An 11,960-nucleotide genomic window follows, 5' to 3' on the forward strand; every position below is an offset into this window, starting at 1 on the left:
ACCTCTTCACCTGTTCTTTCAGTATTCAGTCACCGGAGGCGTAAGCACTTCTGTGCTACAGATGTTAATTTCTGAATATAACACCCCCTGGTGTTGGTAGCATTGTGCCTGTGTTAGAGCAGCTTCTCATCACAGCTAAAAGAGCTCTGCTCTTAAATTCGTTATTAAATGTAACTTTACCTGCTGTTGGAGGAATTAAATTGTAATATGGTCTAGTGACGGTACAACCAGTGGTGGAGAAAAGAGGCAGAGCCTGACTGAGCTCCTGCCTTTGCTTGGCATCTGTTTTCCAGGACACATTCAAATCCCACCCAGAGGATGCCGGGGACAGCCGGCAGCTCTCCAAAGGCAGGCAGCAGCCTGTGTCACAACTGTAATTCAGCAAAAGCCAAGGTGCACAGCATGTGCCTCTCCTTGGTGAATAAACTCACAATATTTCACCTTTTCCCAACACTAAACACAAGTTTAATAATTGCTTCTGCAAAGCTGAGAAAGAGGAGGGCCTGAGAGAGGAGCAGATTAAGGCAATATTGAATAGCAGGTCTTGGAAAGCTGAAATGAGGTTTGGACCCATGACAAAAAAGACATAGTGATGCCAGAGGTGTCTGAAGGACAACCTTTGGTCTTTAACATCAACGCTCAGCAGCTGCCATGCTCCTGGATTACTTAACACAGGCTTTTACATTTCATCTGGGAGGCTTTACGAGCAACTAGTTGTTTGCAGATGGATGTACCCAAACCAGTAAAGCCCTGAGCTGCCGCAAGCTGAGCTCTCATGTGAGCCCCGTGGCACATGGGCGGGTCTGCTCTCTGCAAAACAGAGGAGCAGGTGCTGGTGGTGCCAATTCTTTTTTCTGTCTCATGCTGCTCTTACAGTCCCTTCCCTGGGGCAGGACTGGTTTGAGTTGAGCTTCCTCTGTTGCTTCAGAGGGTCTGGCCTGGCCATCTGTAAGAGGAATGCTGCAAGCAGCAAACTGTGGGGCATTTAAGTGCAGTTGCTGAAGGTTTGTGCTCCACTTTGTGCCCTCTGTTTTGGGTCAGATGCGTTTCTGGAGGTACCAAGATGTTATGTTCAGAGCTGGTACCCTTATTCTTTTTGTGGTGGCAGTCCAAAATGTGGTTTTGAGGTTTTTTCTTTTCTCCCCACAAAGGAGATAACCCATGAATAGTTATCGGCAATGGACCCAGAGAAGAAGAGACCCTGGTTTCAGGGAGGCAGCCCGGGTGCATGGGGTAATGTGTTTCAGCTCCAGGACAGGAATTCAGGGTTTTAGCAGCTGCTTGAGTGCCTAAACCAGGCTGGATCACCCACTGAAGCTGGGGGGGAGCAGGGTTGGGATCCTGCCTCAGATCACATGCATACCCAGCTCCTGCTGTTCCCAGAGTTGCCAAGTATTTAATCCTCTGTGGGCTGTGACTTGAAAAGATTGTGTTTGACCTCCTCTGAATGGGAAACGCTCCTGATGGGGTACAACGGAAACAACATCAAGTTCAAAGAAACACAGGAATGTGGCTTGCTGGATTTGGGATTAGACTTCATGGATTTATAAGGATGCATCCCACCCTGCTATTTGATCATTACCATGTTGCAAAGAGTGGTGAAAAGCACCTGGCTGTGGTCACTGTTTCCTTCTGCAGTGTTGTGGGGCTTGCAGCAGCGTGTCAGGAAGCTTTACAAACCACAGCAAAAGAGATCTCAGCCTTTCCCACCCGGACCCAGAAGGGTTTAAATGCAAATGTTGCTGCTTTAAAACTTTAGATTCCCTTATACTTTGAGAAAGCCCTAATTTGAATGTTGTTCTTCAAGCCCCTGATGGTGCTCCAGTGGTCTGAGTGAGCTTAAACAAAACAAAATTGGGTTTAAAAAAGCAGCAGTACTGAGCAAACCCTGTACGCAGTGGGTGGCTTTGTCTTTTCTGTACAGCCAAATGTCAGAACTGCAGTCAAAAATATTTATCTCTGTACAGTACATGAAAAGGCCGTGAGGAGTCATGGCTTCTCCTCGCTGCTTTTCTGTTCAGCAGCTCTGGGGAGGATAAACTCCCTCCATGCACAGATGCCCCAGCTCAGGCCACTGACAGAGTCTCCCTTCAGAATACTATTTCCCTGCTGCAAAATTGTATTGTTAACTAATACCAGCTGAGATCTTTCCATAGGGAAGTAAACAAATAAGGGCTTTTTTTCCCCCCCGACTTGTTGCAGAAAAAACACCCACGATGTGTTTGAAGGGGAAAGAAAGAAACAAGCTCCCTGATGTGCAAAGATTCCAAAGAAATTGGAAATGATGACTCCCTCCCTGGTGAGGTATATTGCAAACAAGGTCTTTGTCTTCCAGCTTTAGAAAAGGCAGTGTGTCTCTTTAGTGCAGGTCCAGCTCCTCGTGGCAGAGGGGTTAGAGCAAGGAACAAGGGGGTGAAAGCAAAGCAGCCTGGCTGCAGGGGGGGGGCCCAGCCCGTCCCCCTCCGTGTCAGAGGGAGAGGAGGGGGATGCTGCTGCGGTTCAGGAAGGGCTGGGGGGCTGTCAGAGCCACCTGCCCGCTCACCTAAGGAGTGCTGCGGCTCGAGGGGCAAGGGCCAGCACTGGGAGCCACCAACCAGAATTTCTAGTCTGAACCGGCCCCAAAGCCCTATTTGATATGAGCAGGCAGCTCATGCAGGCACCACACTGTGTGTGGCCCTGGAGGGACTCGCCAGCAGATGGTTCCTGTCCCTGAGAGCCCTGCGGCAAAGAAGCGAGACATTCCAGAGGAGGCAAAAAAATTGTGTGTTTCTAAGTGGGGGAACTGAGGCATGAAGCAGCATCCACTGCAAAAATGTCAGGAATAAATCATCTGCTTCCACTGGCAAGAAGATGGGGAGCATAGGCGTGTGTGGGGCAGGCTGTGGGGAGGCAGCAGCATCAGCGCCCTGTGCCTGTGTCCTGCTGCCACTGGTTTGGGTACCCAGCAGCTGGGAAGAGTTTGGGTTTAGTCCTAGTGCCTCAGGCCTGGATGTGGCCCTGGTGGCTTCTCCGAGTCCACTGTGACCTCTGGTGCCTGTGGAGACACTGGGTCCCCACTGTGAGCAGGGAGCTGGTGAGGTAGCCAAGACCTGGTACGTGAGCCTTCAAAAGCCAAGACCACATGTGACCCACCAAGGTTGTAGTTCCTCACACTGCTCCCCACCGTCACACTGGCATCTCTTCCATCAATCTCACTGTCAAGACCCTGAGAAAAGGGCAAGGCAGAAGGTGTAGCTGAGCACCTACCCCACCAATAAAAAAAAAAACAAATCAACCCTTTGGACCCCTTCAGGACTGAAGAAACAACTCATGAGAGAGGTGTGCTAGTGTGTCCTGATGGATCTTTGGTAGGAAGCAGGAAAAGGAGCGAGGCCCTTCCCAGCAAAGCCAGCTGCCTGCTCTGCTGAGAGCAGGGAAGCGAAGCAATGGCTGCTGCTGTTCCTGCTGAGGGGGGTATGGCCATGCAGGAGTGCTAACAGCGCTGGGAGAGCAGGGAGGGGGAACCAGCAGAGTCAGGCGAGCGTAGCTGTACCATCACTCGGAGGATGCTGCTCTGACAGATCCCTCTGGTATGGTGAGACTCCTTTCATTCCTAACGTTGCAGTCATTAGTCACCAAACCAGAAAGCATCTCATCTCTGATACTGATTTCCTGCCCTGGCTACTGATCCAGGCCATAATCACTTCGTTTTTCTCCCAGGCAAGAAGTAGACTGGAAATGAGTCAAGAGCTGGGGTCAAATGAGGAAGAATTATGATCCCCCAAGGAAAAACATTTCTCAGCTGATGAAGTGTGAACCCAAACAGCAGGGAGGGGATGAGGACCAGCAAGCCACTAACCAATATTCATTAAACCTCCCAGTACTCTGAAATACAACAGGGGCCACAGCCATCCTGGCTGGGAGCTACAGTGAGGGGCACGGGGGCCAGCCCCTTGTGGTGAGGTAATCGGAGGCACCAGGTTCACACGTCTGCCTTTGTGTTCACGTGCAACCATTAATTTTTCTCCCACTTTAAGAAGAGGTGAGGCAGAAGAAAAGGTGGCACAGATACTTTTTCCTGGCAGAAATTGCAGTGCTGCTCTAGTTTGTCATGGGTAGTGTCACAGGGCTGGGGGGACGAAATCCCGAAGCCATAAATCCTGTGGGTGGGTGGTTGAGCATGTGAGGAAGAGGGGAACTGGCAGGCAGCTCCTGCCCACTCTCTGCTGGGTCCAGAGTGCCTTTCGTGTCCACTCTGGCAGGGGGATGACAGCTGCGTTTATCACATGCCAGGGCCCAAAAGAAAAATGTGCCACTTGTTTTATGGTCAGAAGTAACCTGTTGATTAGCACTGCACTCTGTAAATATTGTGTCCCCTCTCTTAACAGGGAAACCAGCCATAACTGGTCTCTTAGTTTTTTGGAGATAGAGTAAATCATGAGATTAATTTCCTTTCTTTCTTTTTTTTTTTTTTGATACCCTTGTCAGCAGTAAAGTATATTAAACACACCATAAGCAAAAGCCTTCATGCTACCCAAGAAAATATATTCCTTTAGGGAGCCACCTCATGCCAGCAGGTTTCCAGCATCTGTATTTACCTCTGGCTGGTTCTTTGTAGACGTGGAGACAGGTCACGGCCACTGGCAAATCACCTGAACTCCACTTTTTTCATAAATAAAGAGAATTTTCAGATAATTTAAGTTGGCGTAAACTTACCATCCTTCTCCCTGGAGTGTGGAGGATGCTGGGTATTGAGCCAGGGGCATTGATGGAGCAGCAGCAGGGACCCAGAGCACCCTGTACAACCTGGGACTCCCCACTCCGAGCTCCTGTCCAGGCCAGGGCATGCCAGGGCCAGCCTGAAAACCTGCTGATCCCTGTGGTGTAAAGACACATCCTGGGGTTTGCCTGGCCTCTGTTAGTTCTCCTCCACCACCAGTGCAATTCCAGAGGGACCAGCCTGGAGGGCAGCAGGGCCCTGGGAGCAGGAAGTACCTGGCACCTTTGGAAGCTCAACTCTATCAGGCTCTGACACCTCAAAATCACAGAATCATCCAGGTTGGAAAAGCCCTTGAAGCTCCTGCAGTCCAACCATGAACCTCACCCTGACTGTTTCCAACCCCACCAGATCCCTCAGCGCTGGGTCAACCCGATTCTCCAGCCCCTCCAGGGATGGGGACTGCCCCCCTGCCCTGGGCAGCCCATTCCAAGGCCCAACAACCCCTTCTGCAAAGAAAACCTTCCTCAGAGCCAGCCTGACCCTGCTCTGGGCAGCTTGAGGCCATTCCCTCTGGGCCTGGTGCTGGTTCCTTGGCTCAAGAGACTCATCCCCCCTCTCTGCACCCTCCTTTCAGGGAGCTGTAGAGGGTGATGTTTTGCTATATTAAGGTTACCAATTAAACTCAGACACCAGAGTGAAAAGAGCAGGCATATTTTACTGGTGATAACCAAATAATATAACAGAATAATACAAAAAACAGGCAGTAATAAAAGGCAGAATAATGCACCTAAACAACAAATAGGAAAATACAGGGCAATGCATCAAATCATTACTACAGGAGAGAGAGAATAGTGATTAAAAAAGATCCATCACCACTTGCATACTTTACCATCATCCAGACCCGCAGTGGCTGGGCAGCCCCAGTCACAGCAAGGGTTTGCAGAGCCTGTCCCGGCAAGTGGGAAATCCTACCCATAGGTGAGGCTGCCAAAGTCGCTGCAAACGGGCCCGGCCTTATATACCAGAGATCGACAGGCCAGAAGAGCTGGCACCTTTGTTTGAGCGGAAAATTTCTGGTTTCATCCTCCTGTTGGATTCCACCCAAAGCCTGCCCAGGGCTCGGGGGGCCAAACCAAGGGAGTTTCTAACAAGGCCAGATCCTTGGGTTCTCAGCCTTGAACAAGGCTGAACAAGGGAAGCTGGATACATTCTCTCCTCACTCCTGATTATATTTTGTCTAAGGTGCATCTTTCACCAGCGAGTTTACACACTTTGTTAATGATTACACACTAAGCAGCTTCGGCTTGGGGCCTGTTGTTCAGGCTTCAGTACTTTAAAGCTTTAACGCTTTTTACATCAGCATACGTGGTTGTTATAACTCAGTACAATACCCACTAGCACAAGGGCTTTCAGTCCTAAAATATACAGGATTCATTTATGGGCCAACTCTGGCTTGGGCCGGTTGTCCAAGCCTTAGCACTTCAGGCCAGGAGGTCTCCCCTCAGCCTCCTCTTCTCCAGACTAAACCCCCCCAGTTCCCCCAGCCGCTACCCATCAGACCTGTGCTCCAGACCCTGCCCCAGCTCCGTTGCCCTTCTCTGGACACGCTCAAGTCATTCAATGGCCTTTTGGGGTGAGGGGCCCAGAACTGAACCCACTCATCGAGGTGCAGCCTCACCAGTGCCGAGCACAGGGCTCAGATCCCTTCCCTGTCCCTGCTGGCCACGCCAGTGCTGACACAAGCCAGGATGCCATTTGCCTTCTTGGCCACCTGGGCACACTGCTGGCTCCTGTTCAGCCGCCTGTCAATCACCCTCCAGGTCCCTCTCTGACTGGCAGCTCTCCAGCCACTCCTCCCCAAGCCTGTAGCGCTGCCGGGGGTTGTTGTGGCCCAAGGGCATTTGGCCTTATTGAAACTCTCCCAGTTGGCCTGTATCAGTCAAAGCTCCTCGAACTGGTAACAAGATTTGGCCATGTGGTGGCTGGAGCAGAGCGGTGCCCCAGGTGGGATTTGAAGCGCACACCCTGGGGGAGTGTTTGCAGAAGGCAGCGGACAAGCCTGGGTTGGGGACTCAGAGCTGTTTCCTCAGGCTGTTATTTAACGTGACTCGCGGCCCGGCGCCTAAGAGTCGCCTTTTGCTGTGTTCTGAGAAAGAGGCAGCAAGGCTCTCTGAATCTCCAGGGTGGACTTGGGTGATGCTTTTCTTGTTGCCACAAGTGTCACCTTGGGTTAGACCCATGTCTGCATGTGGACTTCCCCACTAACATGTTTAATCCACTGAGACACCAGCCATCTCCTACCTCCTCTCCAGCCTTTGCAGTGCTCTGGTGGCTTTCCCAGCATTACTGGTGGAGTGGAGTTCAGCACATCCCAGAGTAATACAGCTTGCAAACTTCTGCTCCCACCGGGGTCGGAGAGCCATGATGCTACTCATGGTTTAAGGGGATTACATGGTTCTGCAAGACCAAGGTAAGCAGTGCGGAGAATGAGGGCACCACGGAGCTACCAAGGCAGATGTACAGCAAAACCCATGTCCCTGCTGAGTGGGAGTGAAGCAGGGGTGACAGGAGGGTCCTGCCAAGCTGAACCCTGCCTCCAAAGTCCTTGGCAACCCTAAAGGAGACAGAGTAAACCTGTCCCATCCTTCTCTGTTCTGGATCCTATGGGTATATCAGCAGAGAGAGAAATAATACATCAAGCATCTGACAGCTCCCACAAAAAAGACAGTAAATACATTTCCAAGTAAAAAGTATATTTCCATGGCTTCTTCCCCATCTGCAGAGTAGACAAGACAAATATGGCCTAGTTTTCACAGATGCTGGCACCAATGAATCCCACTAGCTTTAACAGGTGCTGCAGATGCTTGGCTCCTCCGGAAAAAAATAACCAGGTCATAAATATCTCTCTCTACGTGTCATCTTCAAACTTTTTAATTAAAACTCTGACTTCTATTGTTTCTGGGGTCTGGAAATTAATTGTCATTAAAACAGTTTAGGGCTCTGTTTCTCAGATCCTTTTGTTCTTCAGGTGTGTGGTGTGATCAGAAATCTGGAGCAGACCATATACCTGCTGCCTTAAGGGAAAAAAAAGAATCCATTTTTGGAACTAACTCACTGCAAGAGTTGTGAGCCTCGTTAAACTGAACGCTGCTGCAGCTCCCCTATGGTGGCTAGTGGTATTTCTGGCAAGACGGCTATGAGATTGTATTAGAACCACGCCACTACTACTGTGAATAAATAAGAGGGCAAGCGAGATGAAATTGCTAAGAGTTTGTGAACCTGGACAAATATTTTCCCCATATTTTATATCCATATTGATCTCTTTCTTCTTCTTTTTTTCCTCTTGTTCTTTCTATGTACACATGTACGTAATCAACAGCTCTTTCTGCATTTCTTGGCTCCTTCATCTTTTCCTTTGCCTGTCAACACCACCCAGAGGACTCTCCCCTGACTTCTTTCTCTCCACTATTAAGTAACCACGAGTAACCACGGCCATGGCGCTCTCTCTGCCCAGCGTGCTGTTCCCTGAGCTGTGTGTGGTTTATTTGGTATGTAGCCCTTACAGTCTCTTTCATTTGCTGAAAAGCAGCTGGTGAGCAAAAAACCCAACAGCACACACTGGGCCGCTGTGGTTGTAGCGCAGTTTCTTGCCTGCTTTTCTGTATATCATGGGAGGATTTCTTATTTGCATGTTCTCTACTTCCAGGCATGCTATGTGTGCACAGACACACACATTCAAATGGAAGAGAGTCATGTTTAACACGTTTTCTACATCTTCATAAAAAATCCAGAAAAAAAATAAATCTCAGGAGTAAATGCTCCCTTGGTGTATATTGCAGCTTGTCCAGAAACAGCTTTTCTTCACAGCTTTTCCCTGTCACTTCGCACTGCCATCTTACACCACTACTCTGCTGCTCTGTGCCCTTGCAAAAGGGCACCACATTAGGGATGGAGCTACAGTTACTCATTAACATCTAATCTTTTTTGACATTGGTAACATCTGCAGCATGGCAAGGAAAAACACACAGGACTTCAGTATGGAGAGGAAGAAGAAAATTTCCCCATAACCTTTCTGGCCTGCTTCACTCCCTGGGAAACAGAAGAGAGCAGGCAAGGCTTCTTCGTCAGAGTCCAGCATTGGATGGCCCAGACTCACAAGAGGACCCGCTGGTGTTTTCACCACCCTCCAGGATCAAGTCTGCATGTCGCACTAAACCATATGGACTCTTGTGTCCAGTGTGCCCAGTCACACACTTCCATCAGCTCCTCTGTCAGACACAGCCCTGCCTGTGCTCACGGGTAGAACATCGCTTGGACCATGGACATCTGTGTCCCCCAGACATGGGCTTTCATGGGTTGCAAGGGCAAAAGTGGAACTGAAGCTACATAGCTCTGCTAATTTCTGTCTGACCTTGAGGCTGTTGAAGAAAAATGCCTAGATTTGAGCAATAGCTTGAGGTGTCATCTATTCATGTAAACTTGCTAGAATGCTAAAATGCTAGAACCAAGCACCCTGCCCCAGGGTTTATAGATAACAGTACATAACCCCCAAGGGACAATACTGTCCCTATGAAAGCTACATGTTAGTAAGCTTACCTGGGAAGTGCATGAAGATTATAAAAGTTGTTTATCTGTAGTTGCAGGGAACTGGCCTTGGCGGTCCCTCAAGTCCCCTCTTTACACTCCTAGTAATCTCCAAGATACTTACCTTGGAGCCAGTAAATGTCCTGGCAGCTTGTGAAAGATTGAGAAGCAGAACGCTGTGATTGCCCGTGTCAGTGGGTGGGTGGCTCTTCTGGGGAATCAGCAGTAAGGCTCCTGGCTATGTTTCCTGTTAAGCTTTACTGAAAATTAAATAACACATACACAGAAATTATTAAAAATACCTCTAAAGCAGACTACTATTTTTTTCTTTTTCTTAATAACCAAAACGACTGAAAATGAGCAAGATGCAATCCTGGAGTTAGGGATGCAACTCAAATCAAATCAGCCAAGTCATGAATTGGCAGCATTACGAAATGAAGTCAACAACCGATCAAATCATCAAACAAGTGCACACAAGATTTGAGTAATGAAGCCGCACAACATATGGCATATTTTATGAAACAATGCGCACTGCTCCTCCTTACTCCTCTTATGCTTGTCACTTGCCCACACATACTTTCTTTCTCTCTGTCTTCCTTAAAATCTTTGTATTTTTTTCCTAGGAAGTAACTGGAGAAGATAACTTTATTTATTCTGCTCCAGTAAGGATCAGCTGTTGATGATGGATCTGTCTGATGTGAAATCAGCTGAGGAAATACTAAGAGCTTGCAAAATGAGGATGGTTGGAGATTATTCTTGGTATAATATATAACATGATAGTTTGATTAGATAAGCCTATTTCACAAGATGGAGGGTCAAAATTCTTTGGAGAAGCAGGAGAGGAAATCAAGGGAAATTCTGTCTTCTTTTCTTGAGAGCTGAGAGAAGGTCCTGACCACAACCAGGTGTTGTGACTTTTGCCTTGGCCTAGCTGCAGCCCTCAGGCTCCTCTGATGCAGTCAGAACTGTGTGGGCTGTATTAGGTGGTGAAGGAGAAGCAGCACAAATCAAGCTGAAACCCAAAAAAGAGTGTGGGAAAGGGAGCTGAAGCCCTGAAAACCTGGTTGCCATACATGCTGCAGTTTGCCTTGAGGTGCACAGTGTGGGGCTATAACAAGACATCTCACAGTTATTAAGCTAAAGAAAGCGGGTGTCTGTCTAGAGGTAGAGAAGAGCTGGATGTACACATTTCTGCAGTATGTCCTCAGTCAATCTCAAATTCTTATTGGCCTATACAGCAGCTTGCTATCATAATATCTACTTTTTCCACTGAAAACCATGTTAGCTGTCTATGCATAATGTTTCTTCTCTCGTTCAGATGATCAGAACTGCTCTGTGAGTGAGCGAGAGAGAGCAAGAGCTCAAGGATTTAAGATTCATGAGGAAATTCAGAAACATAGTATTTTAGATGCTGTATATCTACCGTTGTACTACCTGTGCAGTTTGCAGGCTCTTGCTGTCACAATAAAGAACAGCCTCGCAAAGGCCCCTCAGTCCTAGTGCCACAGAGGATCTTATGCCTTCCAGTTTGCATGTCCTATTTGCTCATCATGACATATTTATTACTAGTTTCAGTCTTGCATGGCCAACCTGCCTTAACAGACTGTGCAGATCACAAAGGAGAGAAAACTCAGTGAAGGCAAGTCAGATGATGGCACAGGATGTTCCTCCAGGCTTGTTCTGGGGTGAGGGAGAGCCATTAGGTGCAATTTTACATCCTCTGCAGATAATAGGCTAACAACGGACACACCAGCATTGCTTGCTGAATTGCTGGGCTGGCGGAACTTCACCAAGAGGCTGCTATTATTTATAGTAGGAGAAGATTGCCCAGATACTGACTTTGTCAGCTTTAAGTGCCTTGTTCAGCAACAGGATAAAGGCATGAGATGAGAAAGCAGCTCGTGGGAACTTCATAGCAGCATTGCTCTGTTGAGGCAGACCAGGGCTGGTGTCAGTGAAAGATCTTGCTGCTAGCTCACCGTTCCACCAGCAGCACGCAGAGGGCTCACAGCCCTGGATTTCTTACGGTGACCATATGTCAATGCAGAATGCATTTCACCACTGTGCTTGTTGTTAATAGCTTCAGTGATGCAAAGAAGCCAGCGAGGAAGTGGCAGCAGAGTCTCCAGCCTGGGGGGACACCACCACACCCCAGGACACTTGGCCACCGACTTCGAGGCTGCTCCCTCCCAGGCTCCTGACACTGTGTCCTGAGGTGGCCCCAGCAGACCTCTCCACTGTCCAAGGAGCTCAAGATAAATAATGTGGAGCTGCAATTTGCTTCCTAGTTGTGCAAATGAGATTTTTCCTTTCCAGAAAACTTTATCTTCTATTGCCTAATTCAAAGGAGATTTCGTTCCTTCCCAACAGGTACAAGATTTCTCAATATGTATATGGGCAGTTTTGGGGCATACTGAGGAGGTGGAGCTTCAGAACAGAAAGGAAAAAAATTTTCCCAAGGAAGTCTGCAGCAGCAATATAACGGAGAAAATTTTGGTCCAGAAGCAGAAGTTAAAAATATCAGTAGTGGAAATGTGTCCTGAGAACTTTAATGATCAGTGGTGGTTCTCTGTTTTACACCTCACTTGCGAAATGGCTGCAAATAGTCACCATAAAACTATGGTAAGGCAGGAGAAAGGCACTGCTTCCTCAATCAGTGGCTTTGGCAAGGGAGGCT

Source organism: Athene cunicularia (genome assembly GCF_003259725.1).
Source record: "Athene cunicularia isolate RWA chromosome 5 unlocalized genomic scaffold, athCun1 chr5_part2, whole genome shotgun sequence".
In the NCBI taxonomy this organism is placed as follows: domain Eukaryota; kingdom Metazoa; phylum Chordata; class Aves; order Strigiformes; family Strigidae; genus Athene; species Athene cunicularia.